A 21,569-nucleotide genomic window follows, 5' to 3' on the forward strand; every position below is an offset into this window, starting at 1 on the left:
GGAAACCTACCAAACCTGTGCATTTCTGAAATCTAGAGACCTAGGGGAATCTAAGGAGGGGTGACTTGCGGGGCGCGGACCAGGTTCTGTTACCCAGAATCCTTTGCAAACCTCAAAATTTGGCTAAAAAAACACATGTTCCTCACATTTCTGTGGCAGAAAGTTCTGGAATCTGAGAGGAGCCACAAATTTCCTTCCACCCAGCGTTCCCCCAAGTCTCCCGATAAAAATGATACCTCACTTGTGTGGGTAGGCCTTGCGCCCGCGACAGGAAACGCCCCAAAGCGCAACGTGGACACATCCAAATTTTTGGAAGAAAACAGAGGTGTTTTTTGCGAAGTGCCTACCTGTAGATTTTGGCCTCTAGCTCAGCCGGCACCTAGGGAGACCTACTAAACCTGTGCATTTCTGAAAACTAGAGACCGAGGGGAATCTAAGGAGGGGTGACTTTCGGGGCTCGGACCAGGTTCTGTTACCCAGAATCCTTTGCAAACCTCAAAATTTGGCTAAAACAACACATGTTCCTCACATTTCTGTGGCAGAAAGTTCTGGAATCTGAGAGGAGCCACAAATTTCCTTCCACCCAGCGTTCCCCCAAGTCTCCCGATATAAATGATACCTCACTTGTGTGGGTAGGCCTAGCGCCCGCGACAGGAAACGGCCCCAAAACGCAACGTGGACACATCACATTTACTAGGACATACCCCATTTTTACAATTTTTGGTGCTTTCAGCCTCCTTCCAGTCAATGACAGAAGTGGGCATGTAACCAATGATGGATCCCAGAAACCTAAACATTTCTGAAAAGTAGACAAAATTCTGAATTCAGCAAGGGGTCATTTGTGTAGATCCTACAAGGGTTTCCTACAGAAAATAACAACTGAAAAAGAAAAATATTTAAATTGAGGTGAAAAAAACATAAATGTTTCTCTACGTTTTACTCTGTAACTTTTTCCTGCAATGTCAGATTATCGAAAGCAATATACCGTTACGTCTGCTGGACTCCTCTGGTTGCGGGGATATATAGGGCTTGTAGGTTCATCAAGAACCCTAGGTACCCAGAGCCAATAAATGAGCTGCACCCTGCAGTGCGTTTTCATTCTATACCGGGTATACATCAATTCATTTGCTGAAATATGAAGAGTAAAAAATTGCTATCAAGAAAACCTTTGTATTTCCAAAAAGGGCACAAGATAAGGTCTTGAGGAGCAGTGGTTATTTGCACATCTCTGAATTCCGGGGTGACCATACTAGCATGTGAATTACAGGGCATTTCTCAAATAGATGTCTTTTTTACACACTCTCCTATATTTGGAAGGAACAAATGTAGAGAAAAACAAGGGGCAATAACACTTGTTTTGCTAATCTATGTTCCCCCAAGTCTCCCGATAAAAATGATACCTCACTTGTGTGGGTAGGCCTAGCGCCCGCGACAGGAAACGCCCCAAAGCGCAACGTGGACACATCCACATTTTTGAAAGAAAACAGAGGTGTTTTTTGCGAAGTGCCTACCTGTAGATTTTGGCCTCTAGCTCAGCCGGCACCTAGGGAAACCTACCAAATCTGTGCATTTCTGAAAACTAGAGACCTAGGGGAATCTAAGGAGGGGTGACTTGCGGGGCTCGGACCAGGTTCTGTTACCCAGAATCCTTTGCAAACCTCAAAATTTGGCTAAAACAACACATGTTCCTCTCATTTCTGTGGCAGAAAGTTCTGGAATCTGAGAGGAGCCACTAATTTCCTTCCACCCAGCGTTCCCCCAAGTCTCCCGATAAAAAATGATACCTCACTTGTGTGGGTAGGCCTAGCGCCTGCGACAGGAAACGCCCCAAAGCGCAACGTGGACACATCCAAATTTTTGGAAGAAAACAGAGGTGTTTTTTGCGAAGTGCCTACCTGTAGATTTTGGCCTCGAGCTCAGCCGGCACCTAGGGAAACCTACCAAACCTGTGCATTTCTGAAAACTAGAGACCTAGGGGAATCCAAGATGGGGTGACTTGCGGGGCTCGGACCAGGTTCTGTTACCCAGAATCCTTTGCAAACCTCAAAATTTGGCTAAAAAAACACATGTTCCTCACATTTCTGTGGCAGAAAGTTCTGGAATCTGAGAGGAGCCACAAATTTCCTTCCACCCAGCGTTCCCCCAAGTCTCCCGATAAAAATGATACCTCACTTGTGTGGGTAGGCCTAGCGCCCGCGACAGGAAATGCCCCAAAGCGCAACGTGGACACATCCAATTTTTTGGAAGAAAACAGAGGTGTTTTTTGCGAAGTACCTACCTGTAGATTTTGGCCTCTAGCTCAGCCGGCACCTAGGGAAACCTACCAAACCTGTGCATTTCTGAAATCTAGAGACCTAGGGGAATCTAAGGAGGGGTGACTTGCGGGGCTCGGACCAGGTTCTGTTACCCAGAATCCTTTGCAAACCTCAAAATTTGGCTAAAACAACACATGTTCCTCTCATTTCTGTGGCAGAAAGTTCTGGAATCTGAGAGGAGCCACTAATTTCCTTCCACCCAGCGTTCCCCCAAGTCTCCCGATAAAAATGATACCTCACTTGTGTGGGTAGGCCTAGCGCCTGCGACAGGAAACGCCCCAAAGCGCAAAGTGGACACATCCAAATTTTTGGAAGAAAACAGAGGTGTTTTTTGCGAAGTGCCTACCTGTAGATTTTGGCCTCTAGCTCAGCTGGCACCTAGGGAAACCTACCAAACCTGTGCATTTCTGAAAACTAGAGGCCTAGAGGAATCCAAGATGGGGTGACTTGCGGGGCTCGGACCAGGTTCTGTTACCCAGAATCCTTTGCGAACCTCAAAATTTGTCTAAAAAAACACATGTTCCTCACATTTCTGTGGCAGAAAGTTCTGGAATCTGAGAGGAGCCACAAATTTCCTTCCACCTAGCGTTCCCCCAAGTCTCCCGATAAAAATGATACCTCACTTGTGTGGGTAGGCCTAGCGCCTGCGACAGGAAACGCCCCAAAGCGCAACGTGGACACATCTGAATTTTTGGAAGAAAACAGAGGTGTTTTTTGCGAAAGTGCCTACCTGTAGATTTTGGCCTCGAGCTCAGCCGGCACCTAGGGAAACCTACCAAACCTGTGCATTTCTGAAAACTAGAGACCTAGGGGAATCCAAGATGGGGTGACTTGCGGGGCTCGGACCAGGTTCTGTTACCCAGAATCCTTTGCAAACCTCAAAATGTGGCTAAAAAAACACATGTTCCTCACATTTCTGTGGCAGAAAGTTCTGGAATCTGAGAGGAGCCACAAATTTCCTTCCACCCAGCGTTCCCCCAAGTCTCCCGATAAAAATGATACCTCACTTGTGTGGGTAGGCCTAGCGCCCGCGACAGGAAATGCCCCAAAGCGCAACGTGGACACATCCAATTTTTTGGAAGAAAACAGAGGTGTTTTTTGCGAAGTACCTACCTGTAGATTTTGGCCTCTAGCTCAGCCGGCACCTAGGGAAACCTACCAAACCTGTGCATTTCTGAAATCTAGAGACCTAGGGGAATCTAAGGAGGGGTGACTTGCGGGGCTCGGACCAGGTTCTGTTACCCAGAATCGTTTGCAAACCTCAAAATTTGGCAAAAAAAACACATGTTCCTCACATTTCTGTGGCAGAAAGTTCTGGAATCTGAGATGAGACACAAATTTCCTTCCACCCAGCGTTCCCCCAAGTCTCCCGATAAAAATGATACCTCACTTGTGTGGGTAGGCCTAGCGCCCGCGACAGGAAACGCCCCAAAGCCCAACGTGGACACATCCAAATTTTTGGAAGAAAACAGAGGTGTTTTTTGCGAAGTGCCTACCTGTAGATTTTGGCCTCTAGCTCAGCCGGCACCTAGGGAAACCTACTAAACCTGTGCATTTCTGAAAACTAGAGACCGAGGGGAATCTAAGGAGGGGTGACTTGCGGGGCTCGGACCAGGTTCCGTTACCCAGAATCCTTTGCAAACCTCAAAATTTGGCTAAAAAAACACATGTTCCTCACATTTCTGTGGCAAAAAGTTCTGGAATCTGAGAGGAGCCACAAATTTCCTTCCACCCAGCGTTCCCCCAAGTCTCCCGATAAAAATGATACCTCACTTGTGTGGGTAGGCCTTGAGCCCGCGACAGGAAACGCCCCAAAGCGCAACGTGGACACATCCAAATTTTTGGAAGAAAACAGAGGTGTTTTTTGCGAAGTGCCTACCTGTAGATTTTGGCCTCTAGCTCAGCCAGCACCTAGGGAAACCTACCAAACCTGTGCATTTCTGAAAACTATAGACCTAAGGGAATCGAAGGAGGGGTGACTTGCGGGGCTCGGACCAGGTTCTGTTACCCAGAATCCTTTGCAAACCTCAAAATTTGGCTAAAACAACACATGTTCCTCTCATTTCTGTGGCAGAAAGTTCTGGAATCTGAGAGGAGCCACTAATTTCCTTCCACCCAGCGTTCCCCCAAGTCTCCCGATAAAAATGATACCTCACTTGTGTGGGTAGGCCTAGCGCCCGCGACAGGAAATGCCCCAAAGCGCAACGTGGACACATCCAATTTTTTGGAAGAAAACAGAGGTGTTTTTTGCGAAGTACCTACCTGTAGATTTTGGCCTCTAGCTCAGCCGGCACCTAGGGAAACCTACCAAACCTGTGCATTTCTGAAATCTAGAGACCTAGGGGAATCTAAGGAGGGGTGACTTGCGGGGCTCGGACCAGGTTCTGTTACCCAGAATCGTTTGCAAACCTCAAAATTTGGCAAAAAAAACACATGTTCCTCACATTTCTGTGGCAGAAAGTTCTGGAATCTGAGATGAGACACAAATTTCCTTCCACCCAGCGTTCCCCCAAGTCTCCCGATAAAAATGATACCTCACTTGTGTGGGTAGGCCTAGCGCCCGCGACAGGAAACGCCCCAAAGCCCAACGTGGACACATCCAAATTTTTGGAAGAAAACAGAGGTGTTTTTTGCGAAGTGCCTACCTGTAGATTTTGGCCTCTAGCTCAGCCGGCACCTAGGGAAACCTACTAAACCTGTGCATTTCTGAAAACTAGAGACCGAGGGGAATCTAAGGAGGGGTGACTTGCGGGGCTCGGACCAGGTTCCGTTACCCAGAATCCTTTGCAAACCTCAAAATTTGGCTAAAAAAACACATGTTCCTCACATTTCTGTGGCAAAAAGTTCTGGAATCTGAGAGGAGCCACAAATTTCCTTCCACCCAGCGTTCCCCCAAGTCTCCCGATAAAAATGATACCTCACTTGTGTGGGTAGGCCTTGAGCCCGCGACAGGAAACGCCCCAAAGCGCAACGTGGACACATCCAAATTTTTGGAAGAAAACAGAGGTGTTTTATCGAAGTGCCTACCTGTAGATTTTGGCCTCTAGCTCAGCCAGCACCTAGGGAAACCTACCAAACCTGTGCATTTCTGAAAACTATAGACCTAAGGGAATCGAAGGAGGGGTGACTTGCGGGGCTCGGACCAGGTTCTGTTACCCAGAATCCTTTGCAAACCTCAAAATTTGGCTAAAACAACACATGTTCCTCTCATTTCTGTGGCAGAAAGTTCTGGAATCTGAGAGGAGCCACTAATTTCCTTCCACCCAGCGTTCCCCCAAGTCTCCCGATAAAAATGATACCTCACTTGTGTGGGTAGGCCTAGCGCCCGCGACAGGAAATGCCCCAAAGCGCAACGTGGACACATCCAATTTTTTGGAAGAAAACAGAGGTGTTTTTTGCGAAGTACCTACCTGTAGATTTTGGCCTCTAGCTCAGCCGGCACCTAGGGAAACCTACCAAACCTGTGCATTTCTGAAATCTAGAGACCTAGGGGAATCTAAGGAGGGGTGACTTGCGGGGCTCGGACCAGGTTCTGTTACCCAGAATCGTTTGCAAACCTCAAAATTTGGCAAAAAAAACACATGTTCCTCACATTTCTGTGGCAGAAAGTTCTGGAATCTGAGATGAGACACAAATTTCCTTCCACCCAGCGTTCCCCCAAGTCTCCCGATAAAAATGATACCTCACTTGTGTGGGTAGGCCTAGCGCCCGCGACAGGAAACGCCCCAAAGCCCAACGTGGACACATCCAAATTTTTGGAAGAAAACAGAGGTGTTTTTTGCGAAGTGCCTACCTGTAGATTTTGGCCTCTAGCTCAGCCGGCACCTAGGGAAACCTACTAAACCTGTGCATTTCTGAAAACTAGAGACCGAGGGGAATCTAAGGAGGGGTGACTTGCGGGGCTCGGACCAGGTTCCGTTACCCAGAATCCTTTGCAAACCTCAAAATTTGGCTAAAAAAACACATGTTCCTCACATTTCTGTGGCAAAAAGTTCTGGAATCTGAGAGGAGCCACAAATTTCCTTCCACCCAGCGTTCCCCCAAGTCTCCCGATAAAAATGATACCTCACTTGTGTGGGTAGGCCTTGAGCCCGCGACAGGAAACGCCCCAAAGCGCAACGTGGACACATCCAAATTTTTGGAAGAAAACAGAGGTGTTTTTTGCGAAGTGCCTACCTGTAGATTTTGGCCTCTAGCTCAGCCAGCACCTAGGGAAACCTACCAAACCTGTGCATTTCTGAAAACTATAGACCTAAGGGAATCGAAGGAGGGGTGACTTGCGGGGCTCGGACCAGGTTCTGTTACCCAGAATCCTTTGCAAACCTCAAAATTTGGCTAAAAAAACACATGTTCCTCACATTTCTGTGGCAGAAAGTTCTGGAATCTGAGAGGAGCCACAAATTTCCTTCCACCCAGCGTTCCCCCAAGTCTCTTCCAGTCAGTGACAGAAGTGGGCATGTAACCAATGATGGATCCCAGAATCCTAAACATTTCTGAAAAGTAGACAAAATTCTGAATTCAGCAAGGGGTCATTTGTGTAGATCCTACAAGGGTTTCCTACAGAAAATAACAACTGAAAAAGAAAAATATTTAAATTGAGGTGAAAAAAACATAAATGTTTCTCTACGTTTTACTCTGTAACTTTTTCCTGCAATGTCAGTTTATCGAAAGCAATATACCGTTACATCTGCTGGACTCCTCTGGTTGCGGGGATATATAGGGCTTGTAGGTTCATCAAGAACCCTAGGAACACAGAGCCAATAAATGAGCTGCACCCTGCAGTGCGTTTTCATTCTATACCGGGTATACAGCAATTCATTTGCTGAAATATGAAGAGTAAAAAATTGCTATCAAGAAAATTTCCAAAAAGGGCACAAGATAAGGTGTTGAGGAGCAGTGGTTATTTGCACATCTCTGAATTCCGGGGTGACCATACTAGCATGTGAATTACAGGGCATTTCTCAAATAGATGTCTTTTTTACACACTCTCCTATATTTGGAAGGAACAAATGTAGAGAAAAACAAGGGGCAATAACACTTGTTTTGCTAATCTACGTTCCCCCAAGTCTCCCGATAAAAATGATACCTCACTTGTGTGGGTAGGCCTAGCGCCCGCGACAGGAAACGCCCCAAAGCGCAACGTGGACACATCCACATTTTTTGGAAGAAAACAGAGGTGTTTTTTGCGAAGTGCCTACCTGTAGATTTTGGCCTCTAGCTCAGCCGGCACCTAGGGAAACCTACCAAACCTGTGCATTTCTGAAAACTAGAGACCTAGGGGAATCTAAGGAGGGGTGACTTGCGGGGCTCGGACCAGGTTCTGTTACCCAGAATCCTTTGCAAACCTCAAAATTTGGCTAAAACAACACATGTTCCTCTCATTTCTGTGGCAGAAAGTTCTGGAATCTGAGAGGAGCCACTAATTTCCTTCACCCAGCGTTCCCCCAAGTCTCCCGATAAAAATGATACCTCACTTGTGTGGGTAGGCCTAGCGCCTGCGACAGGAAACGCCCCAAAGCGCAACGTGGACACATCCAAATTTTTGGAAGAAAACAGAGGTGTTTTTTGCGAAGTGTCTACCTGTAGATTTTGGCCTCTAGCTCAGCTGGCACCTAGGGAAACCTACCAAACCTGTGCATTTCTGAAAACTAGAGGCCTAGAGGAATCCAAGATGGGGTGACTTGCGGGGCTCGGACCAGGTTCTGTTACCCAGAATCCTTTGCGAACCTCAAAATTTGTCTAAAAAAACACATGTTCCTCACATTTCTGTGGCAGAAAGTTCTGGAATCTGAGAGGAGCCACAAATTTCCTTCCACCTAGCGTTCCCCCAAGTCTCCCGATAAAAATGATACCTCACTTGTGTGGGTAGGCCTAGCGCCTGCGACAGGAAACGCCCCAAAGCGCAAAGTGGACACATCCAAATTTTTGGAAGAAAACAGAGGTTTTTTTTGCGAAAGTGCCTACCTGTAGATTTTGGCCTCGAGCTCAGCCGGCACCTAGGGAAACCTACCAAACCTGTGCATTTCTGAAAACTAGAGACCTAGGGGAATCCAAGATGGGGTGACTTGCGGGGCTCGGACCAGGTTCTGTTACCCAGAATCCTTTGCAAACCTCAAAATTTGGCTAAAAAAACACATGTTCCTCACATTTCTGTGGCAGAAAGTTCTGGAATCTGAGAGGAGCCACAAATTTCCTTCCACCCAGCGTTCCCCCAAGTCTCCCGATAAAAATGATACCTCACTTGTGTGGGTAGGCCTAGCGCCCGCGACAGGAAATGCCCCAAAGCGCAACGTGGACACATCCAATTTTTTGGAAGAAAACAGAGGTGTTTTTTGCGAAGTACCTACCTGTAGATTTTGGCCTCTAGCTCAGCCGGCACCTAGGGAAACCTACCAAACCTGTGCATTTCTGAAATCTAGAGACCTAGGGGAATCTAAGGAGGGGTGTCTTGCGGGGCTCGGACCAGGTTCTGTTACCCAGAATCCTTTGCAAACCTCAAAATTTGGCTAAAACAACACATGTTCCTCCCATTTCTGTGGCAGAAAGTTCTGGAATCTGAGAGGAGCCACTAATTTCCTTCCACCCAGCGTTCCCCCAAGTCTCCCGATAAAAATGATACCTCACTTGTGTGGGTAGGCCTAGCGCCTGCGACAGGAAACGCCCCAAAGCGCAAAGTGGACACATCCAAATTTTTGGAAGAAAACAGAGGTGTTTTTTGCGAAGTGCCTACCTGTAGATTTTGGCCTCTAGCTCAGCTGGCACCTAGGGAAACCTACCAAACCTGTGCATTTCTGAAAACTAGAGGCCTAGAGGAATCCAAGATGGGGTGACTTGCGGGGCTCGGACCAGGTTCTGTTACCCAGAATCATTTGCGAACCTCAAAATTTGTCTAAAAAAACACATGTTCCTAACATTTCTGTGGCAGAAAGTTCTGGAATCTGAGAGGAGCCACAAATTTCCTTCCACCTAGCGTTCCCCCAAGTCTCCCGATAAAAATGATACCTCACTTGTGTGGGTAGGCCTAGCGCCTGCGACAGGAAACGCCCCAAAGCGCAACGTGGACACATCCAAATTTTTGGAAGAAAACAGAGGTGTTTTTTGCGAAAGTGCCTACCTGTAGATTTTGGCCTCGAGCTCAGCCGGCACCTAGGGAAACCTACCAAACCTGTGCATTTCTGAAAACTAGAGACCTAGGGGAATCCAAGATGGGGTGACTTGCGGGGCTCGGACCAGGTTCTGTTACCCAGAATCCTTTGCAAACCTCAAAATTTGGCTAAAAAAACACATGTTCCTCACATTTCTGTGGCAGAAAGTTCTGGAATCTGAGAGGAGCCACAAATTTCCTTCCACCCAGCGTTTCCCCAAGTCTCCCGATAAAAATGATACCTCACTTGTGTGGGTAGGCCTAGCGCCCGCGACAGGAAATGCCCCAAAGCGCAACGTGGACACATCCAATTTTTTGGAAGAAAACAGAGGTGTTTTTTGCGAAGTACCTACCTGTAGATTTTGGCCTCTAGCTCAGCCGGCACCTAGGAAAACCTACCAAACCTGTGCATTTCTGAAATCTAGAGACCTAGGGGAATCTAAGGAGGGGTGACTTGCGGGGCTCGGACCAGGTTCTGTTACCCAGAATCCTTTGCAAACCTCAAAATTTGGCTAAAACAACACATGTTCCTCCCATTTCTGTGGCAGAAAGTTCTGGAATCTGAGAGGAGCCACTAATTTCCTTCCACCCAGCGTTCCCCCAAGTCTCCCGATAAAAATGATACCTCACTTGTGTGGGTAGGCCTAGCGCCTGCGACAGGAAACGCCCCAAAGCGCAAAGTGGACACATCCAAATTTTTGGAAGAAAACAGAGGTGTTTTTTGCGAAGTGCCTACCTGTAGATTTTGGCCTCTAGCTCAGCTGGCACCTAGGGAAACCTACCAAACCTGTGCATTTCTGAAAACTAGAGGCCTAGAGGAATCCAAGATGGGGTGACTTGCGGGGCTCGGACCAGGTTCTGTTACCCAGAATCATTTGCGAACCTCAAAATTTGTCTAAAAAAACACATGTTCCTAACATTTCTGTGGCAGAAAGTTCTGGAATCTGAGAGGAGCCACAAATTTCCTTCCACCTAGCGTTCCCCCAAGTCTCCCGATAAAAATGATACCTCACTTGTGTGGGTAGGCCTAGCGGCTGCGACAGGAAACGCCCCAAAGCGCAACGTGGACACATCCAAATTTTTGGAAGAAAACAGAGGTGTTTTTTGCGAAAGTGCCTACCTGTAGATTTTGGCCTCGAGCTCAGCCGGCACCTAGGGAAACCTACCAAACCTGTGCATTTCTGAAAACTAGAGACCTAGGGGAATCCAAGATGGGGTGACTTGCGGGGCTCGGACCAGGTTCTGTTACCCAGAATCCTTTGCAAACCTCAAAATGTGGCTAAAAAAACACATGTTCCTCACATTTCTGTGGCAGAAAGTTCTGGAATCTGAGAGGAGCCACAAATTTCCTTCCACCCAGCGTTCCCCCAAGTCTCCCGATAAAAATGATACCTCACTTGTGTGGGTAGGCCTAGCGCCCGCGACAGGAAACGGCCCCAAAACGCAACGTGGACACATCACATTTACTAGGACATACCCCATTTTTACAATTTTTGGTGCTTTCAGCCTCCTTCCAGTCAGTGACAGAAGTGGGCATGTAACAAATGATGGATCCCAGAATCCTAAACATTTCTGAAAAGTAGACAAAATTCTGAATTCAGCAAGGGGTCATTTGTGTAGATCCTACAAGGGTTTCCTACAGAAAATAACAACTGAAAAAGAAAAATATTTAAATTGAGGTGAAAAAAACATAAATGTTTCTCTACGTTTTACTCTGTAACTTTTTCCTGCAATGTCAGATTATCGAAAGCAATATACCGTTACATCTGCTGGACTCCTCTGGTTGCGGGGATATATAGGGCTTGTAGGTTCATCAAGAACCCTAGGTACCCAGAGCCAATAAATGAGCTGCACCCTGCAGTGCGTTTTCATTCTATACCGGGTATACAGCAATTCATTTGCTGAAATATAAAGAGTAAAAAATTGCTATCAAGAAAACCTTTGTATTTCCAAAAAGGGCACAAGATAAGGTGTTGAGGAGCAGTGGTTATTTGCACATCTCTGAATTCCGGGGTGACCATACTAGCATGTGAATTACAGGGCATTTCTCAAATAGATGTCTTTTTTACACACTCTCCTATATTTGGAAGGAACAAATGTAGAGAAAAACAAGGGGCAATAACACTTGTTTTGCTAATCTATGTTCCCCCAAGTCTCCCGATAAAAATGATACCTCACTTGTGTGGGTAGGCCTAGCGCCCGCGACAGGAAACGCCCCAAAGCGCAACGTGGACACATCCACATTTTTGAAAGAAAACAGAGGTGTTTTTTGCGAAGTGCCTACCTGTAGATTTTGGCCTCTAGCTCAGCCGGCACCTAGGGAAACCTACCAAACCTGTGCATTTCTGAAAACTAGAGACCTAGGGGAATCTAAGGAGGGGTGACTTGCGGGGCTCGGACCAGGTTCTGTTACCCAGAATCCTTTGCAAACCTCAAAATTTGGCTAAAACAACACATGTTCCTCTCATTTCTGTGGCAGAAAGTTCTGGAATCTGAGAGGAGCCACTAATTTCCTTCCACCCAGCGTTCCCCCAAGTCTCCCGATAAAAATGATACCTCACTTGTGTGGGTAGGCCTAGCGCCTGCGACAGGAAACGCCCCAAAGCGCAACGTGGACACATCCAAATTTTTGGAAGAAAACAGAGGTGTTTTTTGCGAAGTGCCTACCTGTAGATTTTGGCCTCTAGCTCAGCTGGCACCTAGGGAAACCTACCAAACCTGTGCATTTCTGAAAACTAGAGGCCTAGAGGAATCCAAGATGGGGTGACTTGCGGGGCTCGGACCAGGTTCTGTTACCCAGAATCCTTTGCGAACCTCAAAATTTGTCTAAAAAAACACATGTTCCTCACATTTCTGTGGCAGAAAGTTCTGGAATCTGAGAGGAGCCACAAATTTCCTTCCACCTAGCGTTCCCCCAAGTCTCCCGATAAAAATGATACCTCACTTGTGTGGGTAGGCCTAGCGCCTGCGACAGGAAACGCCCCAAAGCGCAACGTGGACACATCCAAATTTTTGGAAGAAAACAGAGGTGTTTTTTGCGAAAGTGCCTACCTGTAGATTTTGGCCTCGAGCTCAGCCGGCACCTAGGGAAACCTACCAAACCTGTGCATTTCTGAAAACTAGAGACCTAGGGGAATCCAAGATGGGGTGACTTGCGGGGCTCGGACCAGGTTCTGTTACCCAGAATCCTTTGCAAACCTCAAAATTTGGCTAAAAAAACACATGTTCCTCACATTTCTGTGGCAGAAAGTTCTGGAATCTGAGAGGAGCCACAAATTTCCTTCCACCCAGCGTTCCCCCAAGTCTCCCGATAAAAATGATACCTCACTTGTGTGGGTAGGCCTAGCGCCCGCGACAGGAAATGCCCCAAAGCGCAACGTGGACACATCCAATTTTTTGGAAGAAAACAGAGGTGTTTTTTGCGAAGTACCTACCTGTAGATTTTGGCCTCTAGCTCAGCCGGCACCTAGGGAAACCTACCAAACCTGTGCATTTCTGAAATCTAGAGACCTAGGGGAATCTAAGGAGGGGTGACTTGCGGGGCTCGGACCAGGTTCTGTTACCCAGAATCGTTTGCAAACCTCAAAATTTGGCTAAAAAAACACATGTTCCTCACATTTCTGTGGCAGAAAGTTCTGGAATCTGAGATGAGACACAAATTTCCTTCCACCCAGCGTTCCCCCAAGTCTCCCGATAAAAATGATACCTCACTTGTGTGGGTAGGCCTAGCGCCCGCGACAGGAAACGCCCCAAAGCGCAACGTGGACACATCCATATTTTTGGAAGAAAACAGAGGTGTTTTTTGCGAAGTGCCTACCTGTAGATTTTGGCCTCTAGCTCAGCCGGCACCTAGGGAAACCTACTAAACCTGTGCATTTCTGAAAACTAGAGACCGAGGGGAATCTAAGGAGGGGTGACTTGCGGGGCTCGGACCAGGTTCTGTTACCCAGAATCCTTTGCAAACCTCAAAATTTGGTTAAAAAAACACATGTTCCTCACATTTCTGTGGCAGAAAGTTCTGGAATCTGAGAGGAGCCACAAATTTCCTTCCACCCAGCGTTCCCCCAAGTCTCCCGATAAAAATGATACCTCACTTGTGTGGGTAGGCCTAGCGCCTGCGACAGGAAACGCCCCAAAGCGCAACATGGACACATCCAAATTTTTAGAAGAAAACAGAGGTGTTTTTTGCAAAGTGCCTACCTGTAGATTTTGGCCTCTAGCTCAGCCAGCACCTAGGGAAACCTACCAAACCTGTGCATTTCTGAAAACTAGAGACCTAGGGGAATCTAAGGAGGGGTGACTTGCGGGGCTCGGACCAGGTTCTGTTACCCAGAATCCTTTGCAAACCTCAAAATTTGGCTAAAACAACACATGTTCCTCACATTTCTGTGGCAGAAAGTTCTGGAATCTGAGAGGAGCCACAAATTTCCTTCCACCCAGCGTTCCCCCAAGTCTCCCGATAAAAATGATACCTCACTTGTGTGGGTAGGCCTAGCGCCCGCGACAGGAAACGGCCCCGAAACGCAGCGTGGACACATCACATTTTTTCATAGAAAACAGTGCCTACCTGTGGATTTTGGCCTCTAGCTCAGCTGGCACCTTTGGAAACCTACCAATCCTGTGCATTGTTGAAAACTAGAGACCTAGGGGAATCCAAGATGGGGTGACTTGTGGGGCTCTGACCAGGTTCTGTTACCCAGAATCCTTTGCAAACCTCAAAATGTGGCTAAAGAAACACGTTTTCCTCACATTTCGGTGACAGAAAGTTCTGGAATCTGAGAGGAGCCACAAATTTCCTTCCACCCAGCATTCCCCCAAGTCTCCCGGTAAAAATTATACCTTACTTGTGTGGGTGGGCCAGGTGCCTGCAACAGAATAAGGCCCAGAACTTGTAGAGATAGAGGGGATAGCACAGGGAGTTTATAAGGACATATTCTTTTATACATCTTTAGACTGACTCTGCTTTGGGGACCCACATAAGTGAGGTGTCATTTTACTTGGGAGACTGAGGGGAACACTGGGGAGTAGGAATTTTGTGCTGGAGCGGTTATCGTACAAACAAAACTCAGGAAAATATGCTTTTTTATGCAAATTTTGCGGTTTGCAGAGGCGTCTGGGTAAGAAAATGTTGGGGGATCCACGCAAGCCACATCTCCCTGCAATGGAGATTTCTGGGTTTGGTAGGTTTCCCTAGATGAAGGCCGCACCCAGGACCAAAAACACAGGTGGCCCCTCCCCCCCAAACACAGGTAGTTTTGTAATATATCATTTTGATGTGTCCACAACCGTCTGTGATGTGCCAAGCACTAAAATTGTGAAAAGAAACGCACTTAGGTTATGTGAAAAAGACCCCTCACCCACCAACCAAGTTGGTGGCATGCTTCATCATCGGGGTCCCACCTGAGACACCTAGCGTATCTCAAGTGTGCTGCGACGCCTGATTACAGCGGAGCAGGTTTTGTCATTTGTACGACACATAGTGGTTGGATTTGGCACGAGGGTGAGTGATGGTTCAGTAGATCAAATTTTATTAACAAGAGATTTCACAAAAGTGAAATGCACTGGTAATAACTGAAAGGCCAAAAAACTGAACCAATGACTCACAGCTCGTGAGCTGTAAAGCCACGACAAGGCACCAACCGCTTTACAGTCCATTCACACACCTTTCATACATGACATGCACTAGACCATTCACGCCGCCAGCCACGGGCCCAGCACATTACAAGACTCGCATCCACAGACAGCGCCAGTCAAGGGCCCATCACTTTCATACGCCCACATGCCTGATACAGCAATCACACCAGCTGATGAGTGTGTGGACTGGCGTTTGGCTGGCACTGCCAGCCAAGCGCCACCCCACCCACACCACCAGCCAAGCGCCACCCCACCCACACCGCCAGCCCAGCACCACCCCACCCACACCACCAGCCAAGCGCCACCCCAAACACACCGCCAGCCAAGCGCCACCCCACCCACACCACTAGCCAAGCGCCACCCCACCCACACCGCCAGCCCAGCGCCACCCCACCCACACCGCCAGCCAAGCGCCACCCCACACACACCGCCAGCCAAGCGCCACCCCACCCACACCGCCAGCCAAGCGTCACCCCACGCACACCGCCAGCCAAGCGCCACCCTACACATGCCATCCCCTTTTTTTTGTTTTTAAACAACAAAGAAACCACTAATCATAAATTAGTACAAAACTACAAACACAAAAGCTCTAACTGAATACATGACTAATGCCAACCGTGAAACCGAACATATAAAAATATAAAACACCAGTTTACGCTCACGGAATTTCCCAATAATTCTTCTGTGTGTGGTAGCTCCTGAAACAGCCAACCACACACAGCCCAGGCTTTGAAGGACAATCAGGGCAGAACATCCTAGTCTCCTTCCTGATACCTCTTCGAGCACAGACTCTACATCTCTTAGCAGGAAAGTTTTTTTTGGCCGTGGGAGGAATGTGCTCAGCAAAGTGACGATCTTTCAATCTAGCCACATCCTCCACCACTGCTTCTCTAGGAACTCTTGCCTGTTCCAGCACAACAAGGCTAGCTATGATAGACTCCTGAAATTTCACAAATGTCATCCTTGACTCTGGAGAACTATCCTTAAACACAACAAAAGCATTAAAAGTTGCCAAGTGGAACAAGTGAACAGCTAATTTCTTATACCACACATAAGACTTACGAGCTGCAGTGTAAGGTTCTAACCTCTGATCTACTCTATCAACACCACCCATGTGCTTATTATAGTCTAAGATGCACACAGGTTTGCGCACTTCGGCAACCTAACCCCAAACAGCCACAGGTGAAGTACTCTCATCATGGATGGTGCTTAGCATGTATACATCCCTCTTGTCTACAAATTTCAGAGCTAGCAGCTCATCATTCCGCAAGGCACTGCACTGTCCCTTCTCAAGTTTTTTACAGACAAGCTCTTTTGGATAGCCTTTCCGATTAGAGCGGATTGTGCCACAAGCAACAGTGTCCACTCTGAACAACTCCTTGAACAACCGAACTCCAGTGTAGAAGTTATCTACATATAAATGGTGACCTTTGTTAAACAGTCGTCTACCAAGTTCCCACACAATTTTCTCACTAACTCCAAAAGTGGGAGGACAACCAGGGGGGTCAATATTGGAATCCCTACCAGTGTAGACCCGGAAATTATAAACATATCCTGTACTACTTTCTGACAGCATATACAATTTAATTCCATACCGTGCCCTTTTGCTAGGAATGTACTGCCTAAAAACCAAACGACCCTTGAACAGGACCAAAGACTCATCTACAGATATTTCTTTCCCTGGAACATAGATCTCTGAAAAACGATCTACCAAATGATCAAGGACAGGTCTAATCTTAAAAAGACGGTCAGAATCAAGATGATCTTGTGGCAAGGCTAAAGCATTATCTACAAAATGCAACATCCGAAGAAGAAGCTCATACCGGTTACGACTCATGATGGCAGGAAATATAGCAGTTGCCATCAAGGGACTAGTAGACCAATATGAAGACAGCGATGGCTTCCTTATCAGCCCCATCAAAAAAGTTAAACCCAAGAACTTTTTCAACTCTTCCAGATTTGTGGGAATCCACCGGCTAGCTCTAGAGTGTGGCCTAAGTCTGGCAGCGTTGTCCCTCAAAAACTGCTCTGCATACAAATTAGTCTGCTCAACAATCTCTTCCAAAAATATATCGTCCATAAACAACTCAAAAAAGTTGACGGGCAAAAAGTTTTCCGTATTAACTCGACACCCTGGAAAACCAGTAAACGCAGGCAACTGTGGCTGCTCCATGTTTGGTGCAACCCATGTGTCAGGTCTTCCAATGGGAAGCCTTTCAGCCGCTGGCTCCTGCACCATTGGCACATCACTGTCCTCCTCTAAAACAGGCCCTTCATCAGCACTGAGAGTGGCTTCATCATCAGATGATTCATCTCTGACAGAAAATTCACTTCCAGAATTCTACACTTCCTCCTCTGCCTCAGATGCAGAGTCAGTCTCATATTCATGGTCAGAAGATGACTCAAAAAGCACACTAACAACCTGCTGAGCGGTCATCCTACGGCTAGCCATGATCCTTCCTACAAAAATGAACTGGACAAATACACCACCAACAACCAGCACTGTGTAAGATAAGTAACAAAGTATAGGTTTATCACTAAGAGTTAGAAACTCAAAAACTATACTGCTCATTTGCCTGAAAAAGCTTGACTTACCAGCAACTACTCTGCACAGCCACAGCAATCACCAACGATATCCCACTAAAAAGAGAAGAAAAAAAAGCAAATTAGACATAAGACAACACAATAATCATTGTGCATAAATCTAAGGTCAATTTCACACACAATCCTGCATTCAGTACACCACCTACAAACATGTCATTCATGCATTGCAACAATACTCACTTGGAGTAAATTTATTTACTTACCTAAAACATGCAACTACGCAAACCGCAGGACAACTACTGCCAAAACTGCAACACGCCACAGCAAAGTCAGCAAAAGCTTTGAACTAGAACAAAAAGGAGAAAAACTGTTATTATCATAAAAGCAAATACTTCGCCAGTTGACAAACACTCCGCCACTAACCATTTTTTAATTTTCCCTTGTATCTAGTGTTCTCTGCTTGGGGGAAGATGGGCCTAAAAAAAATAGGCCAATCTACCCCCAAGGGGAGGGGGCAGAAATCGCCCAGATTACATTGCACCCTTTGGGGGGGGGCGAACCTTGCCCAAGGGGCCACACCCCCACACAAAGCACACACACACACACACATATAGTATCCCTGGCGCTATGGGGATTCTGCCCCCCTTGGGGACAGAAAGGCCTAAAAAATAGGCATATCTGCCCCCAAGGGGGGCAGAACTGCCCAATAATACATATGGGCCCCTGGGGCCGACCTTTGCCCAAGGGGCCGCCCCCCAACTAAAAAAAAAAAAAACAACAACAATAAAATCCCTGGTGTCTAGTGGCTTTCTGCCCCCCTTGGGGACAGATTGGCCTAAAAATAAGGCCAATCTGCCCCCAAGGGGGGCAGAAATGACTATAAATACATTGCCCCCCCAGGGGGAGCGACCCTTGCCCAAGGGGCCAACCCCCAACACAAAGCACACATACAAAACATAATATTTCTGGCGCTATTGGGATTCTGCCCCCCTTGGGGGCAGAAAGGCCTAAAAAAAATAGGCCTATCTGTCCCCAAGGGGGGCAGAATTGCCCAAAAATACATGTGGGCCCCTGGGGGCGGCCCTTGCCCAAGGGGCCGCCCCCCAACACAAAAAATAAAAACCAACAATAAAATCCCTGGTGTCTAGTGGCTTTCTGCCCCCCTTGGGGGCAGATCGGCCTAAAAATAGGGCCAATCTGCCCCCAGGGGGGGCAGAAACGACGCAAAATACATTTGCCCCCAAAGGGGAGCGACCCTTGCCCAAGGGGTCGCTCCCCCACACACTAAAAAATCACACACACACACATACACAAATCCCTGGTGTCTAGTGGGCATTCCTGCTGCCCGATCGCATCGCGATCGGGCAGCAGGAATGCTCAAAGAGACATTGAGGGAAAGGAAAACCCTTTCCTTTCCCTCGATGCCTCTTTCAGAGCACCCCCACCCCGCACGAAGGTGAAAAACTCACCTTCTCCCTTAGACGCGCTGGAAGCAAATGGCTTCCAGCGCGTCTTTTCCCCTTTCCATGAAATCAGCGCGCAATCGCGCGCTGACGTCATGGGGGTGGGGCGGGGGGGTGGGGGTGAAAGGGGAAGGGATTCCCCTTTCAGCCCTGGCCTGGGGGGGTTGGGGGGTGGCCCTCGGGGGAAGCGCTTGCGCTTCCCCCGACTGCCAGTCCCAGGACGTAATGGTTACGTCCATGGCGCCACACGGGTGCTGCCATGGACGTAACCATTACGTCCTTGGCGGGGAAGGGCATAAAAGAATGGCAGAAATAAGTGCAGATTCCTCTACAGGTGGTCAGTATGTTAATGGCTATGGCCCTCATTCTGGCCAGGGTGGAGGGCAGAGGAAGCACTGCCCACAGGCTTGCGGTGCTTCCCGGGCCATTCTGACCGCGGCGGTAAAGCCGCGGTCAGAAAAGGGGAGTCCAACCTATTGCAGCACATCATGGTGGAGTGCTTGAACATACCTCTGGCAAAAAAGGTCCGATTTGGAACGTTCCATTTTGGGCAGCTGGCCGCCACAAATACTAAAATCCCACTCCTTACACAAAGAAATAGGGAGGTAGTCCAGCACTAACATTTCAGCCTGCTTCCCATTGTAAAAATGTGCTGTTGGTTGGTTGCGGTCATAGGGCCCCTCCTGCCTAAACAATCCTATAATGGTAGCCTGGATTTTCTTCTTTTCTGGAGCCACTGATGCATGCTAGTTCTGAGAAATAGGAAGTGAGAAACTCAATGTGCGTCTTGGGGTAGTTACTGCATTCCGTGGTGTCTCCATCTCACTCTAGCATCTTTGAGGTTGCCGAAGAGGGTGATGCTGGTGCACTGCTGAGGACAGGGTTCCTTTGCTTAAAGATATCACCCTCTTTTTCCTCATCATCTCCCATCATGATTGGCGCTGATGATTCCACGCTTTCCCCACCTATACCCCCATACCGTACAGCAATTATTTTAAGGTGCTCCTCCCAACGGATTGCATGATGTTTTTTCATATGGGTGGGCTCACTTCGATCAGTACTCATTTGTCAAATGGAGCATATTGCAATGTTATCCTCCTGCTTGAAAAACATGTCCTAATCTGGGGAGGAGAGCTTTCTTAGTGTGCCAGTGTCCATGCCTGAAGAAGAACTGGCGATATGAGGGTGTGCCATCAGTTTCCTCTCTGCAGTGCATACTTCTACTGACCTAGGGGTTGATGCAAGTTTCAGCAAGGGCCTTACAAATATAGGAGCTGGTGCTGGCTGTGGTACTTGTGCCACATCTCTCGGAGAAGGGTGAATAGGAGGGGTAATGTCTGTCTCCTCTGTGCCAGCTTTCATAACAATGACTGGCTCGTTCCTCCTCATCCTCCTCCATAATTCTAAGGCTTTCGGAACTTTTCTTTTCCCTTGCCTCTCCTGGCATCTCTCAAACTCTGCCTGGGTCCAATCCATGTCCGGATCATCAGAAAGTGTGCTTGGAGAAGACGGTGGAGTACCCTTCCTGTTTTTGCTGGATATCTGGGAGCCAACGATTCTAAAAGAGGAGGTTCTTCCTTATTAGAAAGCTCAACCTCCTGTTCTACTCCAACAACAGGAAGATCTACTATTGCTGGCAGTGGCTACCATCCACTTTGTTCTGTCTCCTGAAGCAATTGGGTACTACTTTGTGAAGGGGACGAATCCAATTCAATATCACTGCTTGTCAGCTTCACCATGACAATGGCAATGACAAACATGGGCTTAGGCTTTGGTTGGGATGGTGCTGTTGATGCCGGAGTGTTGCTCTCAGATTCTTCACCAGAGGCCGGTGCAACAAGTACCTGGAAAAAGGTTGTGGCCGGCATGCCAGCGGTGGAAAGCTGCTTCTTCTCATTGGCCATTTTCTTAGCAGCACCTTTCTTTGGTGCCACTTTAAAGCTGTCAGTTGGCAGTGACACTGAGCTCATCAAGAGGAAGAGATTAGATGACTCAAGTAATATGTTTATGTACAGGTCTTCTGTCTGGCAGTACTTCGGGTGATGTTTAGTCTCTTCTGCACCTAAAAGCAAACAAGCAAAAAAAACATTTAGTGAAACGTGGCATTGTTGTAGTTTGAATTAGTTCAGGCAAAGGCAATATAATTTAGTGTGGTTGGTTACTTAAGTTATTATCCTAAATAATTACCAATAGTATATTCAATCATTTTAAAGTCAAACCACACCACCATAACACACATTTAATTTCAAATCAGGATAATGATATACAGCTGTAACTCTTTTCTTTGTGTGCATCTATTCTAAGAGACACCCCTGTGGTATCCCAGGAGATGAATGGGAAAATTGAATAATCCTTAAAAAAGAAGGCTGTTTTTTGTCTATGGCAGGCAAGGGGATGCACAGGGAAACTGAATAATCCTTAAAAAATGAATGATGCTGGTGTGTGTGCAGTGCCCCTGCTATCGCAGGC

The sequence above is a fragment of the Pleurodeles waltl genome, chromosome 5, assembly GCF_031143425.1.
Source record: "Pleurodeles waltl isolate 20211129_DDA chromosome 5, aPleWal1.hap1.20221129, whole genome shotgun sequence".
Taxonomy (NCBI): domain Eukaryota; kingdom Metazoa; phylum Chordata; class Amphibia; order Caudata; family Salamandridae; genus Pleurodeles; species Pleurodeles waltl.